The following is a 17,435-nucleotide window of genomic DNA, read 5'->3' as shown; positions in this document are numbered from 1 at the left end:
TACTGTGGTGTTGCAGAGTTCCTAATTTCCTAAATTAATTTTAAACAATCCTCTTCTATTCAAACACAAGATGATATTCTTCTGAGAGTTTTGACCTTTCTAAGAAGGTATTTTTCCTCAATTGCTAAGATCCAAATTTTCTTTACTGCAAAGCCAAGCGTCTTCCTTTATGAAGTGCTGGTGCTGGCCAGCTGATATCCTTGGGGGTGGGGGTAAGGGAAGACTACTTTACTTGAACCCTGCCCAGAAAAAAAAAGGAAAACAAAAGTCCATTCCACAGCAGAGATGGCTCGCTTGGGAAATGCCTGAATAAATAAATGGACTGTGTGGCATGCCTTTTTGAAAGAACAAATTCAAGCTCCTCACGCTCAGAGGAAAATGAATTTAAGTCAAGGACCTACTATAGATAATCTCTGCCAGTAGTCACTGCCATATCGTGCCTTGGGTGCTGCTGGTTCACAGCCCTTCCGCTGGCGTTAAGGTCAAATGTAGTTAAAGAGGAAACTTGGAGCAGACAGATTGAAGAGATTGTTTAAACAAGATATTCCTTTGTGGGAGTGCTTAATGTCAAATGACTTGGAGAGCTGGTATGTCCTATTGTTCATGGAGGTCCTTCCAGGGCAGACAGATGTCAGAAAACTTGGAAAGATGATCAGTGCAACATTCTCATGATACTGTGCTCAGGAAGGATGCAGAGAGCTTTGCTGAGAGCTAAGTAATTCTGCATATTGAAGACATGTGGGAGCTGAACTGTTTAACAAGGTAATTTCATCAATGAACAGCCCAAACTTCAATCAGTGAAAGTCCCAAACTTAAGCAGGAAGAAGATACAATATTGACTCTGCCTACTCAGTGGTGGACCATGATGGCAGCACAACAGCCTGAGTAGAGGGGGAAGTACTCATGGACAGCTTCATTTCTTTGGCCTAGAAGAGGCAAATATTGCATCCAGACTTGACAGAGTACATTTTTAGATGTTTCAGGGGCTGTTTTGTGGAGCAGCTGGTTCAAGAACCCATGAAGTCAGTGCTTGACTTGAATCCTGAGTGGTTTATGGGATATGATGTAGGGAGTAATAGCTGAAGAGGTCCTCTGAAAGGGGGATCTTAATGTGCTTAGATTTGGCATCCTTGCGGGTGTAAGGCAAGCCAGAGCTCTCTACCATTGCTCTGCTCGGCTTCAAAAAGGAAAACTAGACACAGATCAGCAGGCATGTTGAAAATAAGACAGATGGAACACCTAACTCTTTGCAGGGAGTGTGGATATTACTTCTGTAAATCACATGGGAAGTGCAGAGATAATAACTGTGCATCAAGGGAAACTTGAGAAAGAGTGAGAAGAAGCCAGCATTTGCAGAGTAAGTGAGATTGCAGGAGCAAGAAGGCATCCTTCAAAAAGTTGAAATGCTGTCCAGCTGAAGAAAACTTAAAAAATTATGAACTCTAGCATGGACAAACATGATAAGGCTGGCTGAAGGAGTGTGAGGGACAATTAGCAATAAAACATGGTAATTAAAATGTCTGTTATCTGTTCAAACATATTGTGACTAGGAAATCTTCCAGGGAGTTGTTTGGTCAGTGGACAGCCAGGTGGCACAGAACCCCTCAGGGGTGCTATTGCTGGGGGGAGTGGGGTCGCAGCATGAGTACAGATGTACACTGTAGTGTGGGAAAGAACTGACTCCTGCACAGAACCTTATAGAAGGGGTTTTTTTAGGATTTTTTTTCCCTCTATGGCTCTGTATGTGCTAGTGTTCTGTCATTTAAATTCTTTCATGGTTTCTACTGCATCTGCATAGTTCCATCTGCATCTTAGACTTGTCTGGCTAGTTGATCATGGGCTAGAGAATTCTTGAGGGAGAAACTTTGTTTACCTTGGATTTGTACTCTTTCCCTGAGGATGGAGTTAGGTCTAAGGCTGGACGCAGACACTGGAATTAGAAGGACCTTTGCTCTGACCTGAAATGGCTGGATTGGTAGAGACTTTCTGACATCTGAAGAAATTGATCCAGAGTGGGTTGTAGTGTTGGTTGGATCCAAGATGAAAGCAAGACTTGTGTCTGTCTGTACAGAGTGCTCTACTAATGATATATCCTTTTCCCTACCTTTTTTCCTTCTTTCTGTCTCTTTTTTTTTTCTGGAAACTCTGTTCTGTGTCTGGGAACCCTTGAGAGTTAATGTTTGCAGGAGCTGCTGTGCTCTGGCAAAGCCTGGACACAGTGGTTGAACATGCATCACACTGTGTGGGATTTTCATCCAAGACACCTTGGCAAGATCTGCTGCACATCTCTGCCACACAACAGCCAATTGCAGCATGTTTGATGCATTTGGGAAATGTTAAACCTTACTGTGCCCCCAGCACCAGTGACCTTCTTTTTGCAGGAATAGGGAATCTGGCACTTTAAACACTGTGCCACAGGATCTCTGTGCTTACATTGAATAATTCCTGCCTTTAGGCCAAGTCACTTAATTGCACTAAGCAGACTCCATAACTGTCAGAAATGTGGAATTGCACCAGTTCCCAAAAACAAACTAGGGTTGGAGGTGGTTCTCTAGCTGAACACGAGTCAGCAGTGATGGAGGGTCACACTGGCAGGTAGATGCAGAGCTGAAACCTGCCAATGTCCGTCCTGTGTGCTTAGGAGGGCCTTAGCTGAAGTGCTGCCCTACCTTGGCTCAGTGAGGGAGGAACCAGTGGAGAAGGGTAGGAGTATTTCTATAGTAGGAAATTACTTACTTAAACAAATGATTCCATTTCAGACAGTCAAAGTGACATCCTTGTCAGGTTGAAGTGCTTATAGAATCACAAGACCCCCGTTCAAGCACCTGGAGGGACTCCAGTTTGAACTGGAGTGCAGGGCACTGGAAATCCTGTGAGGAGGAATTCCAGAACAAAAGTTCTGTGAGATTTTGTGGTAATACGCAGTGGTTTTTTGTTCTTGTTTAGGGTGGGTTTTTTTTCTCTTTGTGGGAGCTCTGAACAAAGAGTCTCAGAATTTACTCCTTTGCTTACAGAATGGGATGTTTTAGGCAGTGAAATTTGGTGGTAATGGCTAGTTGCCTTCAGTTCAAGAGACTTTGAAGATATTCATAAAGAAATAATTATAGGGTATTAGCTGGAAGACACCAGGGATGAGAATGGGTCATAAATTCAATGTGAGTCAGCAGTGTTGTTCTGCTGTGAAGGAGGCACGCTGGGATGTATAAACAGACCTGTAACGTGCCAAATTTCAGTTATTTCTTCTGCCTTCCTTGGTGCTGGAAAAAACCTCACTAAACTACCCTAAATCTAGTATTGCTTTTTCAAGGGAGAGCTGAAAGGATAGAATGTCCAGAGATGGACAAGACTGCTGAGGAAAGAATAAGATACCATCATTTAGTGTAGAGAAAAGAAAACTTAGGGGAGATGGAAGTGGCCATGTGTTTAGGAATAGCCTATCGACCAGTCCTAAAGCAGAGAGAAGGAAGTAAAAGGCTTAAAGAGGAAAAAAAGGAAAAAAATATGCAATTAGATGTCTGGAGACATATCCTGCTAGGAAGGACAGTGAAGCACTGAAATAGATTGTGTAGGGAGATGTCCAAGTTGCAGGCTTTTAAGCACAGATTAGGGAAACATCTGTCAGGGATGACAGCAGTTTAGTTGATCACTTGGGATAGAGGGCTGACTAGATGATCTCTGGAGGTTTTTTCAAGTCTTTTACCTCCTAGGGCTCTAAGGTTTGTTTCTTTATTATCTAGTCATTGTCTTGAGTCTCTAAGGAAGTTTCTTGCTTAAATTAAATCTGTTTAGTTTTACTTGCATAGGGTTCTTAAAGAAGAGGAAATTGTTCTGCTTTCTCAATGCTTGACTGCAAACTGTGAGTAATTATGACAGCCTTATAAAGAGATCACCACAAGTGGCAATTAACATACATGTTGAAACAAATGGGAATGATTTAGTCGTAATGTGAAACAAAAAAACTTTTCCAATTCTGTCTTAAGTGAAAGCCTAACTATTGCTGATCAAATGCAAGAGGGGAAAGCCAAATCTTTCAAAATATGATATGTGATAGAATGTACTAGCTATAGCTCAGTAAGGGTGTGAAGGAAATGGATAAAGGAGTGAAAAAACCAGAGTATAAAAAGATTAGCTCTCTAGTAAAGAGCCAATATGATTGCAGAAGCATTAAAATCCCTGCAGGAGATTTACTGAAGACTCTGCCCTGGATTAGAATTTGATATAAAATAATTTAACTGAAGTCATACAATTTCTATGCCATTTGTAGCTGAGTTAATAGCATATGTTCCTGGAGGATTACAGTCAATGATTAAGGAAATTAGGTTTTGTTTGAATTTAATTTAGTTGTATAAAGCTGCTACAATAATTTACAGCTTTGATATTTAATATTTAATAACCCACATCTTAAAAGAATCCGAGGTATAGCAATGTCATCATATATTGAAATATTATCCCCATAAGTCATTTATATTTGCTAGTTGAGAAGAATGTTCATCAACTAGATGGGCTAAAACAGAGCTACTTGATAAAAAACCAATGTAGTTTTATAGGTAGTGGTAGTGAAATTTTTCTGTATCTGTTATCCAGTAAATCATAATTCACTTAGAGAACTTCTCAATCTCAGTTTCAGTCTTCATAAGAATATAACCCTGATAGTTTTCTTTTATCTAATTTCCTAGCTTTTGGCTTTATGAACATCACAAATACTGTCTGTTCTTTCTTATAAGCATGCTTCTGCTGCTCACTCCTTTCATTTAAAAGAAGTAAAATGCTCAGTCTCCAATTTAGCAGGGTACTCTGTTTCTGTTCAGAGAAAAGGAGGCACATAAAAACATCCTCATCTGAAAATTAAGCCCCCAGTATTTTCAGGTACCTTTCTATTTGCCCCTACGTTTATAAGAGTTTACAAGGCATGGTCCAAGTTCCCCCCCATACTGAGGCCACCAACTGCAGAATCCAGTCTCAAAATATTCTTGTGTAAGCTTATCACACAAAGCAAACATGCACCTATGAAGCAACAAAGCAAAAGGCTTCCAATTGCCAGCCTGCTCTCTTGCATCTCTCTATGCTTCCCTTCTTGTGCATGTAGCCCTTTCTCTCCTCCTCTATTCCCTTTCCCAGGAGGAGAGGACCCATCAAATGATTGGCTGTTTTGGATAGCTACCACCTGTTGTGGGCCACTGCCTTCCAAGCCTCAGATCTGATAAAGGAGGGGGAGCTTAGCACAGACTTCAGCTCATTTTTAGTGCACTGTGAGTCCAGGCTTTCAGAAAGGAAGGTGGAAGCTCTGTCTGCTTGGCAAGACAGGTATGAGTGGCCGTGGGTCTGCCACAAACACCAGGCCCTGGCTGGAGTGTGAGGTGCTGTGAGCTGGCAGAGCTCCAGACATCCAAACTTCTGCAGCCCCAAAATATGGCAAAGAGGGGTGTGTTTTCCCCTCTGAATAAAGCTGGGGGAAAGCATGTCAGCAGTTAATAGCTCCCTACAGTTATACATCTTTTCTGTTGGTTTTATAGTTCAGAAGAAAAAAGCCCTCTGGAAGGACCATCTTTTTCTTGAAGAACAGAATGAAAAAAAAGAAAAGGTTTCAGGTATTTTATTAGGATTTGTAATTCCTCCTTCAGCCTGGGTTCTATTTCTGGGAACACACAGTAGTTCTGCAGCACTGTATATTTCAAAGAAGAATAGAAGCAACCTTGTTCTGCAGGCACTGTTTCAACCATGACTGAAGTGGAAGACCTAAAGTTACAGTGAAAAACGGTAGCATTTGTCCTCAGCAAAGAGAAAAACTTTCCATTTTTGGCTCGGAATCCTTGAATTGTCTTCCAAGTAATTCTCTCCTGTTTTCCAGTGTAAGGATAATGTGATGAACTGACTGGAATAATATTGCTATTGTGTTTGGGGCACAAATAAATGGAGGCTGGGCACAGGTTCCTGGTACAGCAATTGCCAGTGAAAAGGCCAAGCTCCTCTCACAGATGGAACAGAGGTTTATGGTTGTCAAGATAAGCTGTAAGCTAAAAATTGGTGGCATTGTTTTTGTTTTTGTTTACCCTCTGCATAGTCTTAACAATTAAGTTTTTCCTCCATGGTCTGATTTACTGGAATTCCTATAAAAGTGTTTATTATGGCACCCAGCCTAAGCTAATGAGTCTGAAGTCAAGCCAATACAACCTGTGTCTCACTGCAACTTGATTTCTTGGGTGTGGTGTCTGGCTAAATACAATCATATGCCTCTGATAAACTCAAGTCATAAGTAAGAGGTATGAAAAGATGTATAAAAAAAGAAAATTCCCAAACCTGTAATATTTGGGCTGAGTACCTGGGGACCTGTATTGGGTCAGCTCTCACAAAGACAGGCTTTATCTCATCAGGAGACTCATAAAAGGACACTGGTTTCTGTTCTTATCTGTGCCTGATAAAATGTCCTTTTTTTAATTGTATTTTTTTATTTTCAATGATGTACAGGTTGTGTCTAGGCCTTTGCTGTGATCTGTGCTCAGAACAGTTGAACAATGGTACTTGGCTATGGTCCTAGCAAGCAACTTTCTTCCCTGGTGATATTGGGATCCAGTGATGATCATCTGCATGTATTTTTTATGTATACTTTTATATACCTATATAGATTTTGTCAGTCCTCTGACACATGTTCAGAATTTAATGAAGAAAATAGTCATGAATCTGTGTGCAAAACCGCATAACATTTTTACAAGCTGATTAGTTAAGCTGACTTTTTAATCTCTGTGCTGGAAGGGGCTGAAAGGCAGAACTGTACCACAAAATACCGGTTGGCAGATTGGGAAATTGCTTCACAAATGCAGCCAAGGGTAGGGGTAGCATATAAAAAAAAACAACTCTCCCATCTGCAAAAAACCCTGCTAATCATATTCATCATCACTGCAGTAGGAATATGATGACATCGGTTTTTGTCTGAGAGCAAGGCTTCTATAAACCTGTCAAGAAGCTTAATTATGGTCTGTTGCACTGGACTGCCACAACTTGCTAAGAGGAAAAAAAAAAAAAAAAGAAGTTGGAGTAGATACTTCTTTTGAACCAGAATAGTGTGCTGACTTTCCTGTCCTCTTGTTATCAGTGAAAACTTCCTAAGGACAAAAATTTCCACATCTTTGTTGGTTGCAAAACATATTCAGTTTTACAAACAAGCTTCTTCCTAAAGGCTGCAGTTTCTGAACAAACCATCTGCTCAATCATTTTCTATCCTGGCAAAAAGAAAGGCTGAGTGCCAGAATTTTTTTTCCTGTGATGTTTACCCATAAGTTATTAATACCTATCTGACACCCACAGAGATCTTCAAACTTTTTTGTTGAGTAAAACAATATTGCTGACTTGTCTGACAAAATCAAAAAATGAGTGAGCATTGTTTCTGATCACCCCCACTGTACAGCTCACAATGTCAGTTTGTTTATAAATAATGTCATCTGTTGTCTTCTCTTGAGTTTTATCCCACTGACTATACTTCTCTCATCCTTTATTTGAGACATCTGTTTCTGCTGGTCCTGGTTTGCATAATGACTTGAGAGATGGGAATAAAGAGAGCTTATATGGTGTAATAGGCACATCCAAATACGTTCTGGAATTTAGACTCAGCAATGTCACAGTGTGGTCCTAATGGTCTTTAAACTGCTTTGAAGTCAGATGTCAATTCTGAGTACTGCTGATGGGAAAAGCCACTTAAGAAAATCCAAAAACCTACCACCCAAAAAAACCAACTAATGATCCCAGAGAATGGCTACTTATTCTTGTGGATTTGCTAAGTCTGATAAAACAGTGTTTGAAATAGCAAAATTTTACTTGACAAGAGAATCTTCAGCATCTGGCAAGAAATAATGAGATGTTTTAGACTGAGTTTTGTAACTAGTTGGTGACTTTTCCCTGTTAACTATATACTAGTAACAACATTACAGGGTTCAAATGAGATGGTAAAAGAAAGGGTCTGTAGTGATAGGTCTGGCATGTGTTTATGGCAGCTTTATCCTCAGACTCCTTCACAGAAAAGTTTAGCACTATATCCAAGTATTTACCCTGCTAAATAACAGTCATGGGGCTTCAAGCTCAGCTTTTTTGGAGGTTTTTTTATGGTACTGGTGGTGGTTCAGTTTTGGGTTGGTTTTTTTTCCAAGACTAAAAATTAACTATTTTTATCCCACTGCAGTATTTTAGTTATACCATCTTCTGTGAAGTTTCTCAGTGGGGCAAGATAGTCCTGTTGCTCTTTGAAAAACCTTGGCTGATTAATATTCTCCAGTAGCTCTGTGTTCTGGGGGTCTGATTGGGATCTACTCATCTAGTGTTCTTACTTCAACTTTGTAGCAATCAAAGTTTATCCAAATGCAATATATTTTTAGAAATCGTACTAGTGGGTTATTTTTGTCAGAAACTGAATTGGAAAATAGAGACTCTTCTAAAACAGGATTCATAAGATCCTTTCAGTTCTTTACTTGAAGATCCCTTTCAGGGTCTCAAGGACAGACAACAGGGTTTTTAATGCGCTTGTTGGAAGATTTGAGGAAGGTATCTTCTTCACAGAAGGAACTTTCTTTTATTATTTTTGACTGCACTAAGTAAAACCAAAGTCTTTTAAAAGAAGCCCATTACATTGTAGATCTCAGTGTGTCAGCCCAAAGACAGAGCTGCTACATTCACAAATGCTACAAAAATGGACCACAATTAGAGTTACATCAAAAAACCCCTTGTGTTAGTAATGGCAGCTAGTCTGAGTGGTTTGAGTTTCAGGGTTTGTTTTAGGTGTATGAAAGGGAGGTTTTGGGATGTGTGTTTATTTGGTGAGAGTAGGAACCAGGGAAAGAGAGGTGAGCAAGGATGGTGGGGGCCTGATCAAGCTGTCCCAAACTACTTTCATTACACAGAGGTAGTATAAATCATGGTAAGGTATGTTAGTGTGAACTGCAGCCCAAAATGCCCAGAACCTCAGGATACTGATTTACAGCACTCTGGGCTAAAGACATTTTGCCAATTCTTTCATTTCCATGGTGAGTCAGGAAATATTTAGTACTTTTCTTGACCACATTTTGAAATCTTGGGCTTTTCTAAAAGTTTGTCTAATACTAACAGGAGAAGCCTTTGCAAGTCAGATATTCAGAAATCTTTATTCTTTGAATTCACAGAACATGAGGCTCCCAATTGTTGCAGCAAGGAATGTTGCTTTGTGTGACTCTGGATTGCCATGGCTGTTCTGGGAGTCACATAACTCTGACTCAGCAGTGGTGGATACAGAGAAGTACTGACCAAAGTGACCCAGTGGTGCTCCACAACTGGAAACTGCCCTCAGTGTGCCAAACCTGAAGCACCAGTGTAACAGCATGGCACATGAGCATAAAAATCATAAATTTTAAATAATACTTTGAGGAAATCGTACTTTAAGGAAATGTAATACATGTGAATCCTGTCCATATTGTGAGATACTGATGTTGCAATATAGTAGTTCTGGAATGGGTCCAGTTTCTGCATAAACTTTATAAATATGTTTAACTCATTAACTAATCTTTGCCTTGACAATTCTTTTTCTCTTTTTCTCTTAACTGTCTTATACATGTTTGATGGCAACAATGAGCTGCAAGTCTGTGAGCTGTCATGCACAAAGGAAACAGATTCTTTCCAAATATGCATCTCTGGAACAGGAAAAGTTCCACCAGAAAGAGGTAGTTTTTGGTTTTTTTTTTTATTTCTTGTTGTAATTATTTATGAGCATGTTTATTACATGGATAGGATAGTACTATGAGGAGTATCCAGGTATATATATTTATGATTCTCTTTTTTTATCATTGTATGTTAAGAGCTTTCCTGTGGCACCATTTATTTCTGCACAGTATGTTTTATGAAACTTAATCCAAACTGATCATCCATTCAAAGGATTGAAAGATAGTGGGACTGGGATTTCACAGGAAAATAAGATGCAAATTTGAGTATGTGTGTTGCTGTGGACTCCAAGAAGCCAGGGAGAAAGTTGATTAAAAAATGAAGAAATTAGGTGGTGTTACTGTGTAATGAGAGGTCACCTAGAGGTAAATTAGAATAATCAAAATAGGTAGAAGTTGAAACAGGCATCTGTAAATGAAGAAGTGAGCCTGGACAATGAGAACTAGACTTTGAAATCATAGAATGATTTGAGTTGGAAGGGACCTTAAGGATCATCTGGTCACCAGCTCACCACCACAGGCTGGACACCTTCCACTAGACCAGGCTGCTCAATGCCCTGTCCAGCCTGGCCTTGAATCCTGCCATGGATGGGACGGGCATCTGCAGTTTCTCTGAGGAACCTGTGCCAGTGCCTTACCACCCTCTCAGGGAAAAATTTCTTCTTAATGCCTGGTCTAAATCTACCTTGCTTCAGTTCAAGCTGTTCCCCCTTGTCCTATTACAGCATGCTCTTGTTAAAAAGTCCCTCTCCAGACTTCCTCATAAAATGACTCATCTGCTGGTGCTCCAAGTTCAAGAATCTTCCAGTGTGCTGACTGGACATGCATTCCTGAACTTGTAATACAGTCAGTTCCTGAGCCTGATGAGGAACCAGAAAGGCAAGATGCAGCTGAGATTTCAGATAAGGCAGTGCTGAAGCTGTGTTGGAGATGTTGAAGGGCAGATTTACAAATGCAGCAGGGACTGAGAGAGGGCAGCATTGTATGGTATGATGTCAGTAGTGAGGCATGAGTTAATATAGTTGGTAATAAATGTAGCACATTGTGCAGTGTCCTAAAGGGACATACAGCATACTCTGGAGGATGTGGATGAACTGTCCACCCATTCTTGGCAAGCTCTTTAGTTTTGAAGTCCTACACACCACGGTTACAAAAGTGAACATTTAAAAAATGAGGCATTTGGGAACTGAAACCAGAGCTGCATTATGCTGTACATAAATATGATTACAATCAGAGTTGAGTAAAATAGAGTAGAAAGAGTTTGTTTCTTATAATCTGGAGTCACTGGCTCTTCCATTTTTATTTTGAGAAAGCTGTGGCTTTCAGTGGCAGCAGAGATGTTTTACAAACTCAGCTGGAGTGGCAGGATTGGTATTTGATGGTGGTTTAGTGTTTTGTTGGTAGGTTATTGTTTGCTAGCAGCTGTGCTCTAGGTTTGTGCAGGCTCTCAAACTCATCCTTTTCCAGCTTTCTTCTCAGAAATATAAATAGCTTTTTTAGTGTCAGCTTTTTAAAAAGAATAGTTACTTTCCGTAGTGCACCTGGCTTCATCAGTCTGTCACTACCAAAACTTTGTGAGGGGGGAGGAGGTTATGTCCACACTCACCATTGATGCCTTTTAGCTCTTAATTTGCAGGATTATTGCATTCCAAGAACAGGATTTTCTTTGTTTTAAGAATAAGATATTTATGCTTTGTTATCCATATATTGTACACCAATAAAATTTGGCAGAGGAAAAATATCACAGTAAAGCATATTAAATAAGGGACATTTCATGGAATTTGGAAAATATCATAAGTCAAAGTAACTGGTCTTGAAAAACTGGCAACTGCTATTGCTATAAATACAGTTGTACCAAAGAGGTGGAAAAAGATGTCTCCATGGAGGTATTTAAAGGTATTTTAGTACTTCTGTCACTACAGCAACTATATACCATCCACAGGTGCAACAGTAAAATGTTCATGTGTGATAAAATAGCTAAGTAAAAAATACCAAATAATAGCACACAAAAAGTATGCATTTTTCTTTTGCAATGTATTTATTATATAAAACATGCTTTAAAATAGTCTATGTCTGTGACAAACTTGCAGGCACTTAAATTAGGATTTTGAATGGGTTCATTCCATTTCTTGCATTAACCTCCAAGAGCAAGCTTTTAATGGAATTTTGACCTCTCTTGTACTTGCACATCAGCAGGTTTGAGCCCTTGCAGCAGGGTGGGCTGAGCTGACCCTTGGGTATTCTCAGGGACCTCTTCTAGACATGATATCTAGGTGAGCAAAGATATCAGCACAGGCAAATCAGCTGTGTGCTAAAGCTTGGGCAGATAAGCCACTGCTGTGTCCTGAGGCTGGCTACTGGGTTAAAAGTGGCCTGATGCATTGCTGTGTTCCTGTCTGAAGCCAATGCTGAAGGAAGCTAAAGGTCAGACTAAAAATATGTTGATGAATCAAAACCCTCTTCTTGCTCTTGAGGAGATGTCAGCCAGGAAATCCCTGAGTGTCTGGAGCAAAAGGAAAAAAGCATCTGGGTGGCTTTTCTCCTTGCCATGGATGATGTTGTATCACTCCACGTCTTCAAGGACAGTCCTGTAAGATAATGTTACATGTAATGAAGTGATTAGTCACTGTAAAATTATAGGTTGAGCCTGCATTGCTAAGCCAGAGACCAGTTTTCAGATATTTCCTTAAAAAAAATACTCCTGGCCAAATTTTAGTGTAATTGAGGCTTCATATTGCAGTCCTAGAAGAATCCTGGACTTTGAGGAGCACTCTCCAAGCTTAACCAATTCAGCTGGTCTGAGGTGGTCTTGGTGGGCACTGGTGAGAGGCCGTACTTCAAAGTAGAGCAAACTCTTTCCATTCCAGTTCTTGTCCAGCTGCTGCCTGCAGAGCACTGGTTGGGGCAGTACTGTGAAGGCTGCACTCACTGCTTGTCTCTTCTTCCATGTGACCAAACATGGTGTCCCACTACCCTGCCATGCCACTGCGGCACAGCACAGTCAGTGGTGATGGACAACAGATGGGAGAAGGTAAACCAGAGATGGGTGGCAGGGATTCCAGTCAGCCAGCAGGGGAATTTATAAATGCCCTTGTAATAAGCTCAGCAGTACCTCACCATGAAGTCTTGTGAGTCTTGGAAACTCCAAAGAGCATAGGAGTCTCCTCACCCCAGGAGTTCCCAGAGCACATCAAGCCTATCTTCAATCTGCTGACTTATTACTTGGCATTGAATCAACTTCAGCTCCTCAGTCCTTCTATTCAGACATTCAGAGACCTATGGCTTAGGCTCAGGCCTGCTAGAAGGCAACTGACAACTCTGGGTTGGACATCTTTCTCTTCAGACCTGATGGAGCATCCTTATGATCAAGAGGTCAGTGACAGAAAGTAGATTTTCCAAAAGGGGTGCTGTAAAAGCAGGCTATAGATTACCCCAAGAGCTAGGGACCTTCAGAGATCTCATACCCTGTTCCATGTGTAAAATACATCTCCTTGGTCTTGGTTCCTCGAAGATAAACGTGTAGCTGGGTGCAGGGTTTTTTTCTTTTAATTTCCTACCAAAACAAAATACTTCACTGCAAATGCTTTTCCCCTTGAGGGATTAGAGTACTAATGACACATGACAGATGTTAGTCATGGTCGCTTTGTACACTACTGGAAGGCACTTGGGTGCCACAGAGATGTTTATAGCATAAGAAGTTTTAGAATAATGCAATTGGAGCTTATGTTGGTATTTAAAGTTAATCACTGGCTTTCAGGTTTTTAGCCACCAAGTTGACAATTATTTTCAAGCCATGTGAAGGACAGGTCTCAGGGAGAAAAATGAGTTATTTTTCTACCCTATATCAGTGCATTAGTAATAAATCATTGAAGTTCAATTGAACTTGAAATCCAGTCCATAATGGTGAGGTATGAGAAGTGCATGCATGTGAAGGGGAAGAGCAACGATCTACTGATGTGAGTCTCTCATGTTCTTCCCTGGCCCAATTGCTGTGTTGATCAAGATGCTAATGGGTCTCTATTGTGCATGTATCTATTTTGATAACCATAATGCAGGGGGAAAAAGCATTAAGTTGAAGTGCTGCTTCAGCAGAAGAGAAGAATATTTATTAAGCTGTTCTACAAAAGACAGATCTGGGCTCCAAGCTAAACACTGGTTTCAGATATTAAATTCTAGATATTGCACACATGGCATGACCCTTGTCAGGGAGGAGCTCAGGGCCTGTAATTTTCACCTGATCCTACAGTCATTGGACACTACCTAGGTGAATGCAAATACAGGCAAGTTCCTTAGCATCCCAAAGGGAATTTTCCCTCCTAGTCACAAGGCTCAGCAATTCTTGCGTACAACCAAGTCCATAATGCATCTCTCTTTCCCAAAGCCTTGTAAAAGATGATGGCTTAACTACTAGCTAGCAGATTTCAACTGCTCATTTTAGTCAGAGACATACAGCGCACAGTTTTACATGCCTCAGCAAGAACATCTGTTTGGCAGCTGCTTCTGGTTTCAAGTCAAACCTCCCCAGTTACTAAGAGCTGCAGATGGGAGAAGTTAGCTGTGCCTTGCTTCCAGTTGTGTTGTGTGATCAGTTTACCAGTGGGGCAACCAGTAATGTAGAGAGCACCCACCAAGTATGGCTTTTTAGGTGTTAGATAATCCACAATGTGGATTTCTGTAAGAAAACTGAATATATGAAGGAAGTGTTTTTAAAAGTGTTTGAACTGATCACTTGTTTACAGGTTTTGGGGAGATAAGACCTCATCCAGTATCATGGAAGAGCCCTGAGAATTTCTGTGGTCCTGGAAACATCAAAGTACTTATTTAAATGCCTTGCAAAAAAGCTACATGTTCCACATAGAATATTACAGTATTTGTTCCTATTTGCCTTTTTTTTTTTATAGGAAGAGTTATGTATGTAAAATGGCTTTGGAGAAAAGGACTTGTTGCAGTATGTATTTTGATTTTACCTTGTTATCACATCTATGAGGGCTTGTCACATGATCAAGGGGTTTCCTGGATCCTGGCATACACCACAGTTTGCTTGAAAAGCACAACATTAAATGGTTTGTGGAATAAATGGGGAGCTGAGATGTTTTTAGAAGGAGTTGATATAGCAGGTTTCCCCAAAGAGCAACTGGGTAATAAATTCCATTGTCCATTTCTTTGGCTGTTGTGAGAACATGCTTGTTTGTCTGGTTGTTTGCTAACTCTTGTTCACCCGGTAGCTTGAGCTCATTTACCTTCTAGGCACCTAGACTTCTAGGTGCACAACAACTGCAGAAATGGACAACAGGTACCTGAATGCAGCATCTCCCACTGAGGCCTCCAAGAGAAGTACTTGCTGCTAGAAGGAAAGTTCAGAAAAAATGGGGGATATAGGTATTGGGATTGGGCTTCAAACTACATGAGATTAGGGTAAATGATGTCATTAAAGGTACTTTAAAACAGTTTTCTCTGAAACTAATTAGCAAGGGCTTTTAATTGGGGGGGGCATATTTTTAAGGACCTCTTCTTTAATCTTTTATGGTAATCAGGCTCCCACATTTACAATTCAGCAGTGTTCCTCATACAAATAACTAGATAAAATTCTTAATTAGATTATAGTGACTGTAGGAAAAAGTTGTTCTAAAAGTGAAATTACAGACTGTTATGACTAATGCTGTACAAATTAGCATAAAGTAGTTCAGACCAAATTATCCCTAAGAGTTTGCAATTAGGAGCACCTGCTATTAGTGCACTTGCTAAACTTTTATCAATTAATCATTACCTCCTCGAATAACAAGAACAAAACTGAATGTTGTGAATATTGTAAGAATGATTAATTGCTAGTTGTAAATTGCTGACTAGCTCCATTATTACTTCTACTTTAAAGACTTTCAGAAGCGTGTCTATCAGTTTTATGAATGCATAAATTACACTAATGTACTTGGTATCAGTTGGATTTTTTTTGTCCTACTTGGCTGGTAGCATCTGTTCTCAGATTTAGATAAGTCAGAGACTTTCAGAGTGTGAACTGTGTAACAGAAATTTGTTTTTACCTTGGATTTCTTTTTCCTCTTTTCTCTTTCAAAATGGACTCTAAACTCAGACTCCTAAATGCTGGGCAACTAAATCAATGACTCTTAGTTCTTTTGAGTGCTGGATATAGGGTAATTCCCTCACCTGAGGATACTGACATTTGACATCTGGAAAGATATTCAGTGTTGTTATCATCATTGCCTGAACTTACCTGTTTGTTCCAGCTTTGTGGTACAGCATTGTCCTGCTTATTTTTCAATATACAAATTAACACATGAGGGAGTATTACAACACTGGAGTGTAACTAAGGGGGATGTTTTAGCATTTTGGTTCTCAAGAAGCCTCTGTTTTCATGAGTCCTAGGCATTCTGAAAAGGTCAGTAGAATACTAATTAATGGTTCAATAAATTATGTTATTTGAAGTATTTTTCTTTACATTAACTGGGGACTGGAGTAGCTGTTAAATTTTGCCAGTTCAGGAGTGCTTTTAGTCCTGTGTAATCAGAGGCATTGCAGCTTTAATGTGGATTGAAAACTCTAAACCAGAGACCACAGCATTGCTGCTGTTGAGTGAAACAACAGCAGGTTGCCAAAATGCATGGTACTATGTTACCAGATTCCTAAGAAATATACAAAAATCTGGAACTGATCAAGAGTTCAAGTTCAAAATAGCTAGAATTGTTTATCTTGGCTTTTCTGAGATGAAGTCACTACACGGATGGAATAATTCTAAAGTGCAGCTTGTGAAAACTGTCAGATATTAAGATTTTACAAAGCTGGAAAAAAAATGAGGTTGGAAATCAGCCAGCAGGGGAAGCAAAAATCCAAAAGCTAGATATTTTTGACATGCCTGAGAGATATAAAGGGAGATGGTATGGGTGAAAGACTTATCTCATTCCCAGATCATCTGAGCTTAAGGATGAACCACTTTCTAATAACCCTTTAGCTTCCTAGCATAAAATGTACCTGTCAGTTAAGTCTATGGGTTTCATTATAGTGCTGTTGAACAGGTAGTGCAGGTAAATATTGCTTCAATTACTTAGTACCCAAATGGAGACAACACAGGAGCAGCAGAAAACATGTAGCTGTCACTTAACCTAGCACCTGAAATGTTCCCAACCTTAATCACATAATAAATGAGATAATAATAGCCTTTGTCCTAAATGTTGCAATCAAGCTACTTGACAAGGTGCTGTGGAAATTCCTGCTGGGAGCTCTTGGTGAGCCAGGCTCACTGCCTCTCCACAGCGTGCCCCTCATTGGGATTGGGGTTCCAAGCCTGCTGAAGTGAACTCTCCTTTATGATTAATTCCTGCATTTCATGAAATAACATTCTTATGTGAGGCACTTTGCATGTTTTGATAATATATATGCACAATTTTCAGTTATTCCATCATACAGTTATAAAAGTTATTCTAAATGAAAGTGTTCTACTGAGAGCTTAGACTTGAGGCATGTGAACCATGGAGGTGCAGAGTGGAGCCCTGTGGGGGAAGCCTGGCAGTCATCAGAGCAGAGGTGGACATGTAATGCAGAAGCACAGTGAGGGAGTCACCAGCAACACCCTCAGGAAATGCAGTAGTCATTAGATCATTTCTTCTATAGTTGATAAATGGGCCAAAAGTGTAGTTTCAGTTAACAGCAATGAAAATTACAAAGCATCTAATTATGATCATGCTCAAAATCCTAAAGATTTTTGTTGTTTGTCTTGCTGCTGTTTTCTTACTTTCCACCTTAAAGGTC

This window comes from Molothrus ater, chromosome 8 (assembly GCF_012460135.2).
Source record: "Molothrus ater isolate BHLD 08-10-18 breed brown headed cowbird chromosome 8, BPBGC_Mater_1.1, whole genome shotgun sequence".
Taxonomy (NCBI): Eukaryota; Metazoa; Chordata; class Aves; order Passeriformes; family Icteridae; genus Molothrus; species Molothrus ater.
The sequence above is the reverse complement of the archived record's forward strand: the minus strand, read 5'-3'. Positions refer to the sequence as shown.